Genomic DNA, 14463 nt, shown 5'->3' on the forward strand with positions numbered 1-14463 from the left:
ACTATGTAGCTTTCTGTAAAAATCAGCATTTAAATGCTGCTTCTCGTGTTAAGACTTACACATTTACTCTACACATTAAGTACAATAATTGTATTTGAATAAAACACCTTCACACACTCATAGAGGTTTGAAGTGTCTTAGTGTGAGAGACATGAGTGTCATATTGTTGGGTCCAGTAGCATCGGAATGATAGGTTTGAAAATCAGGATCCTATCTGGCACTGTCGATCAAAGATATGAGGATGATGAACCTGGAAAGTTCAGAGTATGTCATCTCCCTTTTCAGTTCAGAAGTGCCTGAGTCTGTGGGAATAAACAACCACATATCTGGTTCCATGTGAAAGGCTCTTGCAAACATGACAACAGGAGAGTTGGTGGTCGAATCCTAAATAGATAAGACCATGATTCTGTACTTTCCATGTTGTAGGAGATATGTCCCCTAGATATAAGACAGCTGTTATAAAGAAAATCTGAAGATCACACTTTTTTTCTGTGAATGTGACTAAGGTACTTTTTAAAAGGATCAAGTTGTATCCTGCCCACGTAGGAATGCTGCTGTCTCTCTCTCTCTCTTTCGGCCACTTACTTTTTTATGTTCAGTTCATAGTTGCACTGGAAGTTCCTGTGAAATCACTCCCTTTAAAATATTTTTCTCCCCCTCTCAGCAGCTTCACTGCGCCTGACCCCCTCAGCATACACCTGTTAGAAATTGGGTCTCCAGTTAGCAGCGGTATGCACCCTGTCCAAGTGAGAACCAGAATCCTAGTCAGGGTAAATCAGATACACACTGGAAATTAACCTGTGCTCACCCTCTGGTAGCTTGACACCGAGCAGTCAGGCTTAACCTAAGAGGCAATGTATAAAGTATTCGTGCAACACTAAAATGACAGTAACGCTGGGAAAACACCACAAAATACTCCATACCAGTTTAGAAAAATACAGAATATTTATCTGAGCAAAATCCAACCAAACAAATTCGAACAAATAGAAATCAATAAATGTTTTTTTTAAGAATAAACTGCAATTTAGTGCTAAGAAGTCGATAGCACTAAAAGTTTCGGTAGCTCTAGACTGAGGTAAATCAAAAGTTCAGGACGACCACGATGGAGTGCAGGCTGGCTGCAGGACTCATGCAGAGCCCACTGTCGGGTACCGTGGATGGAGGGCTGCATTGACTTAGAGGAGACGATGCAGACGTAATGTATTTGTTCTGATTTGCGCAAACAGGGGAAGGCATCATCTTCAAGCCACGCAGTCATCGGAATGTGCAGTGTACTCGAAGTGTGGTGTTGAGCCCTCTGCATTGAAGTCGATGGGTTGTCCTCAAGCCGTGCAGTGAAGGCAATGTGAAGTCCTCAATCTCAGCTGCAATGCATCTGCATTGAGGGAGGATGCAGTGGTTCCGATCAGCACAACAGCTTTGCTGCATCAGTTTTTGCAGGCAAGCAGCTGCAGAGTCTCATTTGAAAGTCCAGAACTGGATTTGCACCTCTCGGCAGGACAGGACTCACAGATGGCAGATTCTGGTAGCTGGCACAAAGTGGGTTGAAGTCTTTGATGGCCCTGAGACTTCAGAACAGAAGGCAAGGCAGCAAACTCTTAGAGTCATTTAGTTCTTGGGATGAAGAGATGCATGTCCAGTCCTTCTCACTTCTAGGAAAGGATGACAGCAGGCAGCAGGGCAAGCACAGAAAAGCAGGAGTCCAGCAATGTTCCAGCAGAGTAGCAGTCGTTTCAGCAGCACAGCAATCCTTCTTCCTGGCAGAGTATCCTCAGGTGCAGAAGTGTACTGATTTGGTACGGTCAGAAGTCTAATTCTTATACCCAGTGGTGCCTTGAAAGTGGGGGGTGACTTCAGTGAGGGGCTTTGAAGTGCACACAAGTCCTCCCTTTCCTGACTTAGCTCCAGATACACTACGGGGGCGGTATGCAGCTCTTTGTGTGTGAACAGGGACCGCCCTACTCAGGTGCAAGTGTCAGCTCCTCCCTCCCATCTAGCTCAGATAGACCCATCAGCCTGGTAATGAGCCATCAGGATGTAAATGGCACACCTCAGCTTTTTTTGTGTGTAGCTGTCTAGAGGGAATGCACAAAGCCCAGCTGTCACGCAACCCAGAAGTGTATTGGAGGCAGGATGCCGGCACACAGGTCTTAAGAGCAGAAACATGTCAACTTTCTAAAAGTGGCATTTTTAAAGGTGTAATTATAAATCCAACTTTACCTTTGAAGAGGATTGTTGGAAATGGCCCTTTCTGCAGGGTCATCCCCAGACGTTTTGCCATCCTCCTCTTTTTTTTTCTTTTTCTGACCCTGTTTTTTTAACTTTAGGACTCATGGCACTTTACCACTGCTATCCAGTGCTAAAATGCATATGCTTTGTGTCTAAAACATGGTAACATTGGCTTCTCTATTATTGGCATGTTTGATTAGCAAATAAGTCCCTAGTAAAGTGCTCTGTGTGTCCAGGGCCTGTAAGTCAAATTCTACTGGTGGGCCTGCAGCTCTGGTTGTGCCACCCACTGCGGTAGCCTTTCAAACATGCCTCAGGTCTGCCATTGCAGAGCCGATGTATGCTGTTTAAACTGCCATTTCAACCTCCTTCCTTTTTATTACATGTAAGACATCCCTAAGGTAGGCTCTGGTTAGCCCCAAGGGCAGGGTGCAATGTATGTAAAAAGTTGGCAATGTACCTTTAAGTTTAACAAGTCCTGATTAGTGAAAAAATCTTAAATTAGTTTTTCACTATTGCAAACACTAACTCTCCCATAGGCTAATACGGGGATTGCTCTAAAACATATTTTAAGTGTAATTTCGAAGTGGGAAAAGATAGGAAAATGGAATCATAATTTAAAAACACATCTTTTGGTAAAGGTTTCTTTTTACTTGCAGGTCTGAAAATGTCACTTTTAGAAAGTTGGCATTTTCTCACTTCAACCATCATGTGCCTTAGCCTGCCTCCAATTCACGTCTGGTCTGTATAAGGTTCGATGACAGCTACCTTTGTGAATGCTATCCAGACAGTCATAAACAAAGGACACTCAACTGCCCCTGCATTTCATCTGCATACTGCTAGGACTTCCTGGGCAGGAAGGGTAGAGCGGCTCTCACTAACACTTCAAGGGACGGATAACTCCCCCCCCACAGACCTTCTGGCAGACAGGACTGGACTGAAAGGGTACTGGGGCACTTCAAAACCCCTCTTTGAAGCCTCCACCACTTCAAAGGCACATTTGGGTATAAGTGCTGGGCCTGTGACACCATATATTCAGAACACTTCAGCACTGAGGACATTCCACCAGGAAAAATGACCGTGGAATTGTCAGGAGGGACTGCCACTTTGCTGTTTGTTCTGCTGTGTTGGCCTGCTGCCTACTACTTCTTTCCTGGGAGTGAGACGACTGGATCTAACTCTCTACATCCAGCAATCTATAGTTTCTCCAAGGGAATGGCTGAGCTTGTCTCCTGTTTGTGAAGTCTCAGGTACATCAAGAACTTCACCTGCATCTTGCTACTAGCACTTGAGCGCCTCTGCTGTGAGTCCTGCTCTGCTAAGTTGTGCCAAATCCAGTCCTGGGCCCTTGAAGGTGAGTGTGGTGCTGCAACACAAGAACTGACACAATGACACCTGCTAGTTACTTGGAACTGGTGCATCCCACTGCAGAAATGCCACTTTGCCACTACCTGCACCGAAGCCACGGACACCGCTCGCTGACTGCGTGACACAGCTACCCTGACTTACACCGCAGCCCCAACTTGACTGATGCAGCACCTACGAATCGGAACCAGTACTCATTGCTTCTGGACATTGATGCATCAATGCTGTTGCCCAATCAGGAAACAATGCATCACCTGCAAGTGCAACGCGTCTCCTTCTCTGGATCAACACATCATCACCGAGCATCGATGCAACAAAGTTATTGACAGCGGGTCTGCGTGACTCCTGTACCCGGTCTGTGCTCCATCGCAGTCGGACTGCACTTTTGGATTTGGCCTGGTCCAGCGTGACCAGATAGTTCTGAGTGGAGCTTTTGTCTTCTAAGCACTGTATTTTGATTGAATTTTTTAAAATTCATAACTTGGCTTGTGTTTATTGGATATTTGTCGTTTTGGTGGTGTTTGACTCTGATAAATATTGCCTTTTTTCTAAACTGGTGTGGGGTCCTTTTGTGGGGTTTTCAGTGTGTTACTGTGCATGTCCACAAATACTTTACACATTGCCTCTTGAGTTTAGTCTGACTGCTCTGTGCCAAGCTACCAGAGTGTGAGCACAGGCAAACTTTTAGTGTGAATCTTACTTGCCCTGACTAGGACTGTGGTCCCTACTTGGACAGAGTGCAAACCTATGCCAACTAGAGACCCAATTTCTAACAAGGATTTATTATTACACGTCCATACGTACCAAACACAACAGTTCTACTCCTTCTAAGTCAGGAGTTACACTTCATAAAGGTATTAGTGAAAAAGGAGTTTGAGAGTTTTTCACTACTAGGACATATAAAACTAAAAAGTATATGTCCTGCCTTTTACTGCACTGCAGCCTACCCTGTGTGCTACCTAGCGCCTACCTTAGGCGTGTCTTATGTGTAATTAAAGAAGAGTTTAAGGCCTGGCAAGGGTTTTGAATGCCAAGTCAACTTGGTAGTGAAACTGCACATACAGGCCCTGCAGTGGCAGGCCTGAGACATGTTTAAAGGGCTACGCAAGTGGATGGCACATTCAGTGCTACAGGCCCACTAGTAGTATTTTTTACAGGCCCTGGGCACAGATAGTGCACTTTACTAGGGACTTACAAGTAAATATAATATGCCAATTGTTGATACACCAATGATACCATCTCGTTAGGGCAGCGGGCACATCCACTTTAGCACAGGTTAGCAGTGGTAAAGTGCCTAGAGTCCTAATGCCAACAAAAGCAGGTCAGTAAAAGAAAAGGAGGAAGGCAAAACGTTTGGAGGTTACCCTGCAGAAAGGGACATTTCCAACACCTCTTCCTTATTGATATTAGTTTAGTTATGTTCCTGATTGACCTTTTCTCATTTCTTGCAACGTTGAATCAAAGTACAAGTGAATCTGATCTTACGCTGCCTGTCCCAGTCCCTTTCCTGAGTTGCACATGCACTTTAATTTGGTTGTTTAAGGTTTTTTCTCAGTTTGCCATTTTATTCACATGCTTTTTTCTGCAGATAATATTTCTGCAGTCATTTCACGTTATTACACAGATTAGATGCACAGAACCGGATGGGCATTTCCATAAAACATCAACCAGGAAAAGTCAGAGTTCAAGAGTGCTTGAAAATTTGATAGGTGCAGCATAGACCAAGCAAACACCAAAGTAGGTTGCAAATAGAGGAGGAAAAGCCAAAACCGAAGGGCACAAATTAGGGCTAAGAAGCTCATTGGCTAAGCACAGAATCAACATGCATTAGTAAACCCAATAGGTCTTGTCTCTGGGACCTATTGTTTGTTTTAGACATGCTGTAGAGCATCCCCAATGATGTGCAGTATGGTGAAAGGCAATAAACATTAAAAAAAGCCTGCTGTGATGCGGCAGTTGCATCATTTTGTTTGCACATGCATGCACGATTTTTAAAAAAAACATATTTATTTACTTTTGAAGCACTGGTGGAAGGTGAGTAACTCTGAGGGCCGAAGTGGGATGAAGCAATGTGGTGTGGCGGGAAGGGGTGCAGGCAGAGATCTAAGCAATGGGAAAGAGAGAAGGAGGGCGTGGATCGGGGGAAGGAACACAGGGGATGGAAGCAACAGAGGGTGACTGTGGGAGCAGAAGCAATAGGTAAAAAAGAGCAGCATGGAGCATGGAAGGGAGAAAAGCTTCTGGGTATGAAAGCAATGTGGGGGAGAAGTGTAAGATAGTGAGCACATGAAAAATTAGGAGGTGAGTGAGCGCAATGCTGCTCTTGGAGGGTCCGTTGAGAAGTACACAATGAAGACAGCTGGAAAATGCATGCAATATTGTGGAAGAAAAAAGTAGGTCCATAATAGTAAGCAGTGGGTGGACACAAGTAAAGAAGCAATGCTCCAGGAGCGGGGCAGACACAAGATGGCAAGGCAAGTCATTGAATAGAAACAAGCAAATGAGAACTACAGAAAAGCCAAGTAATGGTAACCAATGGGCAGACTCCAAGCCCCTGTATGTTCTTGGTAAGCCCACAATAAGTCATCCAACATGCACTGTCTAGTAGGCTTGACCTAAAAAATGAAGAGCTCTTTTAAACACGTGACTGCAGAGGGGCCACATTACAAAGAGCTGCTCTGGCTCAGCAAAGAGCCTGCACATCTGCATTTGAGGTGTCTAAAGTTTATACATGTAACTATGTAACTTGGAGAGAGAGGCATAACCTACTTACTGTTTCCAGCTTTCGCTGCCTGCATTTAATGCATTAATTCAGAGACATTTTCAGAGAGTTGTATGTATTAACTTTAGACACTGCAAGCACATAAAAAGAGGCGCTCAGCTGTGCACTTAGCCAGTGCAGCTCAAGGTCTCTGCACAACCCTGTGCCTGCCATTCACTTCAGAATTTGCACACGGCTTGTAGAAACATTAGTGGGTCACCTCTCTTTATCTTGGTGTTTCAGGCTAATGAGGTATATGTACACGAGGAACAACAGTGTATAATTTCCACTAATAGTGCCATACAACCCAGCTCCAAAGTGAAGACAATTAATAGAATGTCAAGTGATAGGAATGCTATTTATATTTTCATTTGTCTCTCAGGGAAGTTTGAAGGATGCAATGGACGGAGGACCCATATGTGACTTGGTTATTGACAGTCCATGTATTAGTTGAAGGTGTGTCTGGTTCTCACTGATTCAGTGAGTGCGGGAGATTAATAGAAGTATGATCGGTCAAAATGTCTTCTGTTCTTTATTTATATGAGTGAGTGACTAACAGTTATCATTTGTTGCTTGCTTCTGTGCAGGGTCATTCTCAAACATTTTGCCTTCTCCTGTCCTGTTTTGCTAAATTCATTTTTGTTGGCCCTAGGACTCTGTGCACTTTATCACTGCTAGCCACTGCTAAAGTGCTCATTCTCACTCCTTAAAACACGGCACTTAAAAGCCCCTAGTAAAGCCCCTATTAAAGTAGTACTACAAGTACCCAGGGCCTGTACATTAAATGCTTACTAGTGGGCCCGTAGCACTCATTGTGCAACTCACTTAAATAGCCCTTTAAAACATGTCCTAGTCCTGCCCATATAACCTGTATGTGGTGTTACACTGCCAGTTCAACTTGGCAAAATAACCCTCTTTACAGGCCTTATGCTCCCTTTTGTATTACATGAAGTCGCCCATAAGGTAGGCCTGTTTCATGGGTGACAAAGCTATGTGTAGTGGCAGTTGGCCTTTGTGTATTCCTCCCAGACAGCCACACAATAAAGGGACTGAACGCTGGCAGGATGGGCCATTGAAGCAGGATTGGGGGGAGGCAGTGACAGCTCCACTTACACTTCAAAGACCCTGACGCAGCTCACACACACAGAACTTCACACAGACTGGGGCCACGGCAAAGAGGTAGTGAATTCTAGATGCTTCTGTTGTGGGAAAACTCCAGGAACTTCTTCCACTTCCATGTATAAAATCAGGACTCTCAGACCCACTCTTCAGTTCACTTCTGGACCTGCAGAATCCTCAGAGGACTGCCCTGCTGCCCGTTACCTGCTGTGTACTTCAGAGGACTGCCCTGCTACACTAAGTTGACTGCCCTGATCCCTCTAGCCTACACTGTGGCTCAGAAGACTGCCCTGCTGCTTGAGACCCGCTTTTCTGCTTTAACCCAAGACTTCCAGAATAACTCCAAGGACTAGTTGGCTGGCCTCCTGATCAGAGCCTCATGGACAGAAAAGGCTCCAATCATCTTGACCCCACATCAGAACCTAAAATGAGTGAGTCCTGACCCTTAAAGCGGTGCCCCTCCAGTCCTGGATCCTTGGAAGTGGTGCTAAAGGCGCCCAGCTATCCCAGATTCAAAACGTAGGGCGTAGAAATTTTTCAGCCAAAAGTGCTCTGAGAACTAAGAGGAGACCAGGGCCTACCTCTTCACCGATCTTCCTAAATTGTATCATCCGTCGGCCTGACTTCACAGCAGCTACTTTCTTCTCTGCAGCAGTAAATCCTGTTCAACGGCTCTTCCCAGAAGGGGTATCTGGTCTTGTGAAGCCCTAATTGGCTACAGCCTGCAGCTTCGTCCAGCTGGAGAGATTGACTTGCATAAAAGAGATTTAGGGCCTAATTTAGATTTTGATGGAGGGGTTACTCCGTCACAACGGTGACGGATATCCTGTCTGCCGAAATATAAATCCCATAAGAATAATGAGATTTATATTTTGGTGGATGGGATATCAGTCCGTTGTGATGGAGTAACCTGTCCGGTGAAATCTAAAATAGGCATTAAGTCCAAACATAGAAAGCTTCATCGCGACTTCATCCAGCGGCTCCCTGACGACCATGCCTCCTTCTGATTGGTCACCACCTGCCTTACCACGCTGAACTTTACCTTCTCAGACATTTTCTTCAAAAGTTCTTCTAAGTCCGAATGGAAGTGGAGACCTCCACTTTTTATATCCAAACCGTGGTCCATCGTGTTTGGCTATAACTTTTGAATTAGCCCCAGTCTTGGGAGAGAAGTTGTCCGCAGTTGGTGCTTTGATCTTTTAGCTTTTTTATTTTTAACTGTAAACTTCGAGAATGTATAACCCTAGTTCTACTGATTGGATTGTTGTTATTTCGGTGTTACATAATTTATTGAAATTTACTCTGTTTCTAAATTGGTGTGGGATTTTTCTTTTATTGTGTTTTCACGTTATTACTGTTTAAGAGCTGCATTTATACATAATACACACTGCCTCTACGTTAAACCTGACTGCATTCGTGTCAAGCTACTGGAGAGTTAAGGACTGGTTAATTTAGTGGCTTTTTGTGGTTTACCCTGATACGGATTGTGGCTGTTGCTTGATTAGGGTTTCAGCACCCTCAGCCAACAACCCAACTTCTCCCAGTTGTTTAGTAAGAACATTTATAGACCGCTTCTGCTTTGAGGCCCTACTTAGACTTGCCCAATTTCTTGTTCCTGCTGAGCTTTGAAAAGAGTTTCTATTATTTCCTTTGTGTGCTCTCCTTATAGATTGTTCTCCATATTTCATGTTGTCCCTACTAAAGAGGTGGATTTAAGTAATTGTAGCTCCTGCCTTCTTCATGTGCCACCAGTGGGCTATAACTCCTCTGTTGACTGGTTAGGTCTGAATAGCTTACGCTCACCTCTGTTTATCCATTTACTCATATTACATAGAACTCTGCAAGCATTTAGGATCTGGAAGGGAAAAAGACCAACCAGCCAGGCACAGACTTGGTGCATCCTTTGACTCTTCTGGTGTCACACATTTCTCTTACAGAATAATTTGGGTTTTAACCCTGCTAAATTAGATCCATTCTTACACCCTGGATGACATATTCCCCTAATAAACCACAGTTGTTAGACTGTTAGTAAGGAAAACCTACAAATATATCAAGAGAAAATAAAGAGCACAATTTAGAGGGATCATAGTGTTCTTGACCTGTGACCAAAATAAGATGCTTTCTACTGCATGATCTCTGCAAGCCCATTACAAGGCAAGTATTACATATAATAGTAAAATAAAACACAGAGAACTTAGATTCAGGAGCCAAATTACACACCTAGGGCCAGATGTATCAAAGAGTTTTACCCATTCTATGTCTATGAGAAAATGTGTTCGTACATATGGCCCCTAATTAGGTAATTCTGTTACTGATAAACTGTCACATATGCATTCCACATGAAGTGTCAAGTACAATTACCGGCAGGTTACTGGCTTGGCTACATTGTACCCTAAGGTTAAATGATGAGCTACATTATACCCTCAGATTAAGGGATGGGATACATTGTGCCCTCATGTTAAAGGACTGTCTACAGTGTACTCTCATGTTAAAGGATGCGATTTGTTGTACCCTAAAGTTAAAGGATGCGCTTCGTTGTACCCTCAGCTTAAAGGATAGACTACATTGTACCTACAGGTTAAAGGATGGGGTACCTTGAAAAGTCTGGTTGCATGTATCTGGGCGTGAATTCATACGTGTGCTGCAGGAATTGTGGTGAAAGACAAAGCCAAAAAGTGTGACCAGAAAATCACAAAGCTTGCATCATTCAGTCTTCATCGTAAGACACAATGGGAAATGATGTGCCTGGAAGTTGTACATAATAGTGAATAATTTGGCTTTTTATGTGGCTATATGCACTTTTGTAGCACTGGATGTAAATAACCTCTTCACTTAAGCAGCAAAAAATAATGGAGACACAATGCTTGCATGCCCATTGAGCCAACATAGATCTGTCTGCCACCGTCACATATCATTATGGAATCACAAAGCTTTTCTTGAACCAAATAAGTGTGGCATCAACCTGTTCCCTGTAAGGTGTTGGCAAAGAGGTCTACTGTGCTGCACTTGACATGGCACACATTTAACACCTTTACAAAATGTGCCTGTATCTGAGGTTGTACAAATACACTCTTGCAAGGCCAATTCAACAATTTCTTCTGTAGTTTTTAGGTCTCGGCTAGACAGCGAATGCGCTGGCTCGAAGAAACATGTTGTATTCAATCTGTAGGCTTCAGGCCACCCATAGGCTGGCTCCATTGTCAGTCTCATATTCTTTCTCTCCATTTGTCCGTGTTATGCCTCTTTTCATGTTTGGTTGTGCCCAAGAGCATGGACTAAGATATAAATACACTGGTCACCAATTTAGGAACTGGTCTCACTCTACGGGGTGCATGTGCTGGCTCCCTCCTACCCACCCTCACCTCCCCCCAGTGACAGACACACTCTGCCTGTGACCTCAGTGATGAGCTTTCCCTGCTCTACAAAGTATTACCCTCCTGCTTCTTTATAAATGGCTCTATTTCAGGTATTTGGTAACTCATGGTGGATTATATATTTATTCTATTTTTTGGGAACTTTGCAGCAATGTACTGAAGATGCGATTGTATGTATAAAACACACCCTACAAATTCGAAAATGTCTGGGTTTCAACATCAAAACCGATAATAGCTTGGGACTCTCAGTATGTAAATCAAGCTATGGCATTCAGCCTATCAGTTGTGCCTAATCTCAGATCCCATCTTGACCACGTAGAAAGGCTGTGGAACGGCCATCTTGTTAATTAGGAGTTTCTTTGTGTTCAAGCACTCTATCAGAGTGCTTGTTTTTCAACCGTCTCCCTCTCTCCCTCCTTCATGTTCCATTGTGGATGTTGCCAATCCGCCCTCTCCGTTGTCTGTGTTGCCAGATGTACTCACATTACAACAAAACCTGTGTACTACTGCCTCCGTGTTCCTCCTGGTGGAATGCTGACCTCTGATTTGTTATGCCTATATCGTTTTTTGTGCCCACAATGATGTGCTAGAGTGCTCTCTCGCCTCATCTGCCTACAGTAAATGGGCAACTGAGCTGGGTTTTGGCAACAGCAATGTACTTTCCAGGATAAGACTGAGCTGCGTAGCTCATCCTAATATAGAACAATTTGCACAGGAAGCACAGCACTGTTCACTATGCAGAACACTGAATTACGCTTCTTGAGCGCCCGTGTTTGGGTGCAGACGGCAGAGTGTACTGTGCAGGACAGGGGTGGCCGGTAATTTTAGGAGGGAGGGGGCGGTCGGGAAGTGTACTCACATTCACACTTATTCATTCACACACGTACGCACGCACGCACATCCATTCACAACACTCATCAACATTCAAACATACATGCACGCACCAAACATTCATTTTAAAAAAACACACACACACACCTTCTGCTTGGAGGTCCCAGGAGGGTTGGGACTGCTGCCTTCCCTCTTTGGATGACCGTAGGTCAGCCAAAGAGGGAAGGCAGCAGTCCTAATGTGTCACATAGTGGGATGGGGTCAGTGAGACTTCTGACCCCACCCCACTCTGTGACGAGGTGTCACTGATTGACACTCGTTCTGGGCGCTTCAGGGCTTAAACCTGAAGCACCCAGGACGAAGTCAATCGGTGATGCTTCCCCTCATCAATGAGGGGAAGGGCCTTGAGGCACCTTTGCTGAGCTGAGGAGGTCATGACCATAGGATCTGTGACCTCTTCAGCCCAGCAAAGTTCAGCTCAGGCAGTCAGGAGTTTGCGCAAATCGTGCATGTCTCGCTCCTGGCTGCCTGACCTGAACATGAAGTGTATCTGTCAGGCTGACCTTTGCTCAGCCTGACAGAGTCTCCATGAGGGGCAAAAGGTGGGGGAGTGTGGCCCCTCCGCTAAAGGACAGGCCGCAGCTGCTGCAGGAGGCATGGCATGTGTGCGCAGTGGGAGGATCTGTGTGTGTATGACTCCTCTTGGTGAGTTATAGAGTGCTGTGCACCGCACACAGACTTACCCCTACTTACTCCTACTGATATCTCCTCATACTCAACACTTTCCCGCTAACAGAATACCAATGTTTTCTAGAGCATTATTGCCGACTGTCGCATGTCTGTAGTGTTTGAAAGGTAAGCACCACAAGATTTTCATACTTTAATTCAGCACTAAACAATATGTGCCTGTCCGTCTGTCTGTTTGGTTGCTCATTGATTTGTCTGTTCGCATTGCTCCCCGTTAGTATGTCTTCTTGTTTGCTCTCATGTGCCTACCTGTCTCTCTGTCTCTTTGTCTCTGTCTGCCTTTCCATCCAAACAGCAAATCCATAAACCCGTCCATTTAACCATTAGTGCAATTCACCCACCACCATCCGATCCATGCATTCATCCTTCAATCCATTGATGCATGCATCCACCCACACTCACTCCTCCACCTCGTCACACCAGTCCACCCATACACATCCATGACTGCCTCACGTGCATCTAAGGGGTTTCTATTACATTGTGCGTGTAAACAAACAATAACGTTTAGAAAGTCAATAGCTCTGCTTTTGTGTTCCCGATTACAGTTGTTTGCTTTTCGAGGATGCAGATGGTATCAAATAATTGAGATCTTCTTGGGTCAGGCACAGGGGTTACTTTACTATGTGTCTGCAGGCAGGAGTTACCAGCTGCTGTACTGGGAGCCTGAACTGACGCTGCACAGCTGAATCTGCTTTATGCGGCAGGGAAGCGGCTCTCCTGGTATTACTGGTGTACTGGGTGTGTACTGGGCCGTGCACTCCGAAGGCTTTGATGTGTCTGCCCGAGACGAGTGCTTGCACGGGTGCTGTCGTGAACGAATTATGCAGGGCAGTATCTGCTCTGGGAATACTTGCATCAGAACATTTTCTGACCAAAGTAATTTAAGTTCATGTATGCCTTGTAGAGAGCGTTCTTAAGTGTTTTAGTTATTGGGGTTAAAATATAAGGAGCACATCTAATAAAACTGCATAGACTACTGTTCTGTAATGGGAAAGCTTGCACTGCTGATGCATTTATGAAAATGCTCTTTCTATTTGAAACCTCCAAAAAAACCAGCAACTTGCAGCCCGCAATAGAAACATTTCACCACAGTAGGAAGGGATAGGTAAGAGGTAACATTTGTGATTGAGCGTCTGGGGAACAACTGCTTTTAGATCCAGGTTTCCTGTTTGATACCTTAGGTTCTTCATTACATGAGAGGCTAACTTCAGAGGAACTAGGACTCTATCCATAGATTTCCTACATAACATATATAAGACCGAGATGAAACTACGAAGCAGGCCCATTCTGAGGTGGAAATAGGGATTACAGAAAATATGTCTGTCTGCCTCAATAGGTTTATGATGCCTTAAGTCACTTCACTGTCCTCATTTACCCAAAAAAATAAGAAAAATCAGGTGATGGTATTATAAGGTTGACGGATTTCCTAGTAGGTGTATTGGTTACTGCTCACCTTGGATGTTTGTGCCCTATGTACATCCAAAGAATAACAGAATGGACTGAAATACGGCAAATACTTTTGTCCAACAAGTCAGTGGCATATCGTGAGCAAATAGGAATGCGCATTTTAGCCTACAACTACTTTCCATATATTGGGGAATACTTTTTAGATTGAGCCTACTAAACAGCACATGCCCTGTTGAGAGACAAATTGTGGAGTTACCAAAAGCATGCACTAGCTTAGAGACTCCTTGTTACTTACCATTGGTAGTATTTCCTACCATACACATTTGTTTTTTCTAGCTGTTTGATGACTTGCTTTGTCCATTTCTGTCTGTTCCCATCCCTGGAGTAGTGTCACTTTACTTGTGTTCTTCCACTGCTCACTTTTAGGGATCTGTGTTTTTGTTTTGTCTTAAGAACTCCTCAAAAGTGCATGTATTTTCCAGCTGGCTCCCTGTTGTGCTTCTCTTCTCCTCTCTATCTCACCAATGTACTTCTTCCTGGCTCATTACACATTGATTTATCACATGTTGCTTCTTCTTCTCATCCTGCCCATGTGTTGCCTCCCATCTGCGCTCTTCTCTCTTCCGTTGC

General features: G+C 44.4%; 1 protein-coding gene across 1 annotated transcript in view; it reads left to right on the forward strand.

The window, feature by feature from the left end:
• Window positions 1–14463, forward strand: part of KCNH1 (potassium voltage-gated channel subfamily H member 1) — an 849123-nt gene that overhangs the window by 311310 nt on the left and 523350 nt on the right. The window lies entirely within an intron of this gene.

Source organism: Pleurodeles waltl, chromosome 5, assembly GCF_031143425.1.
Source record: "Pleurodeles waltl isolate 20211129_DDA chromosome 5, aPleWal1.hap1.20221129, whole genome shotgun sequence".
NCBI classification, from domain to species: domain Eukaryota; kingdom Metazoa; phylum Chordata; class Amphibia; order Caudata; family Salamandridae; genus Pleurodeles; species Pleurodeles waltl.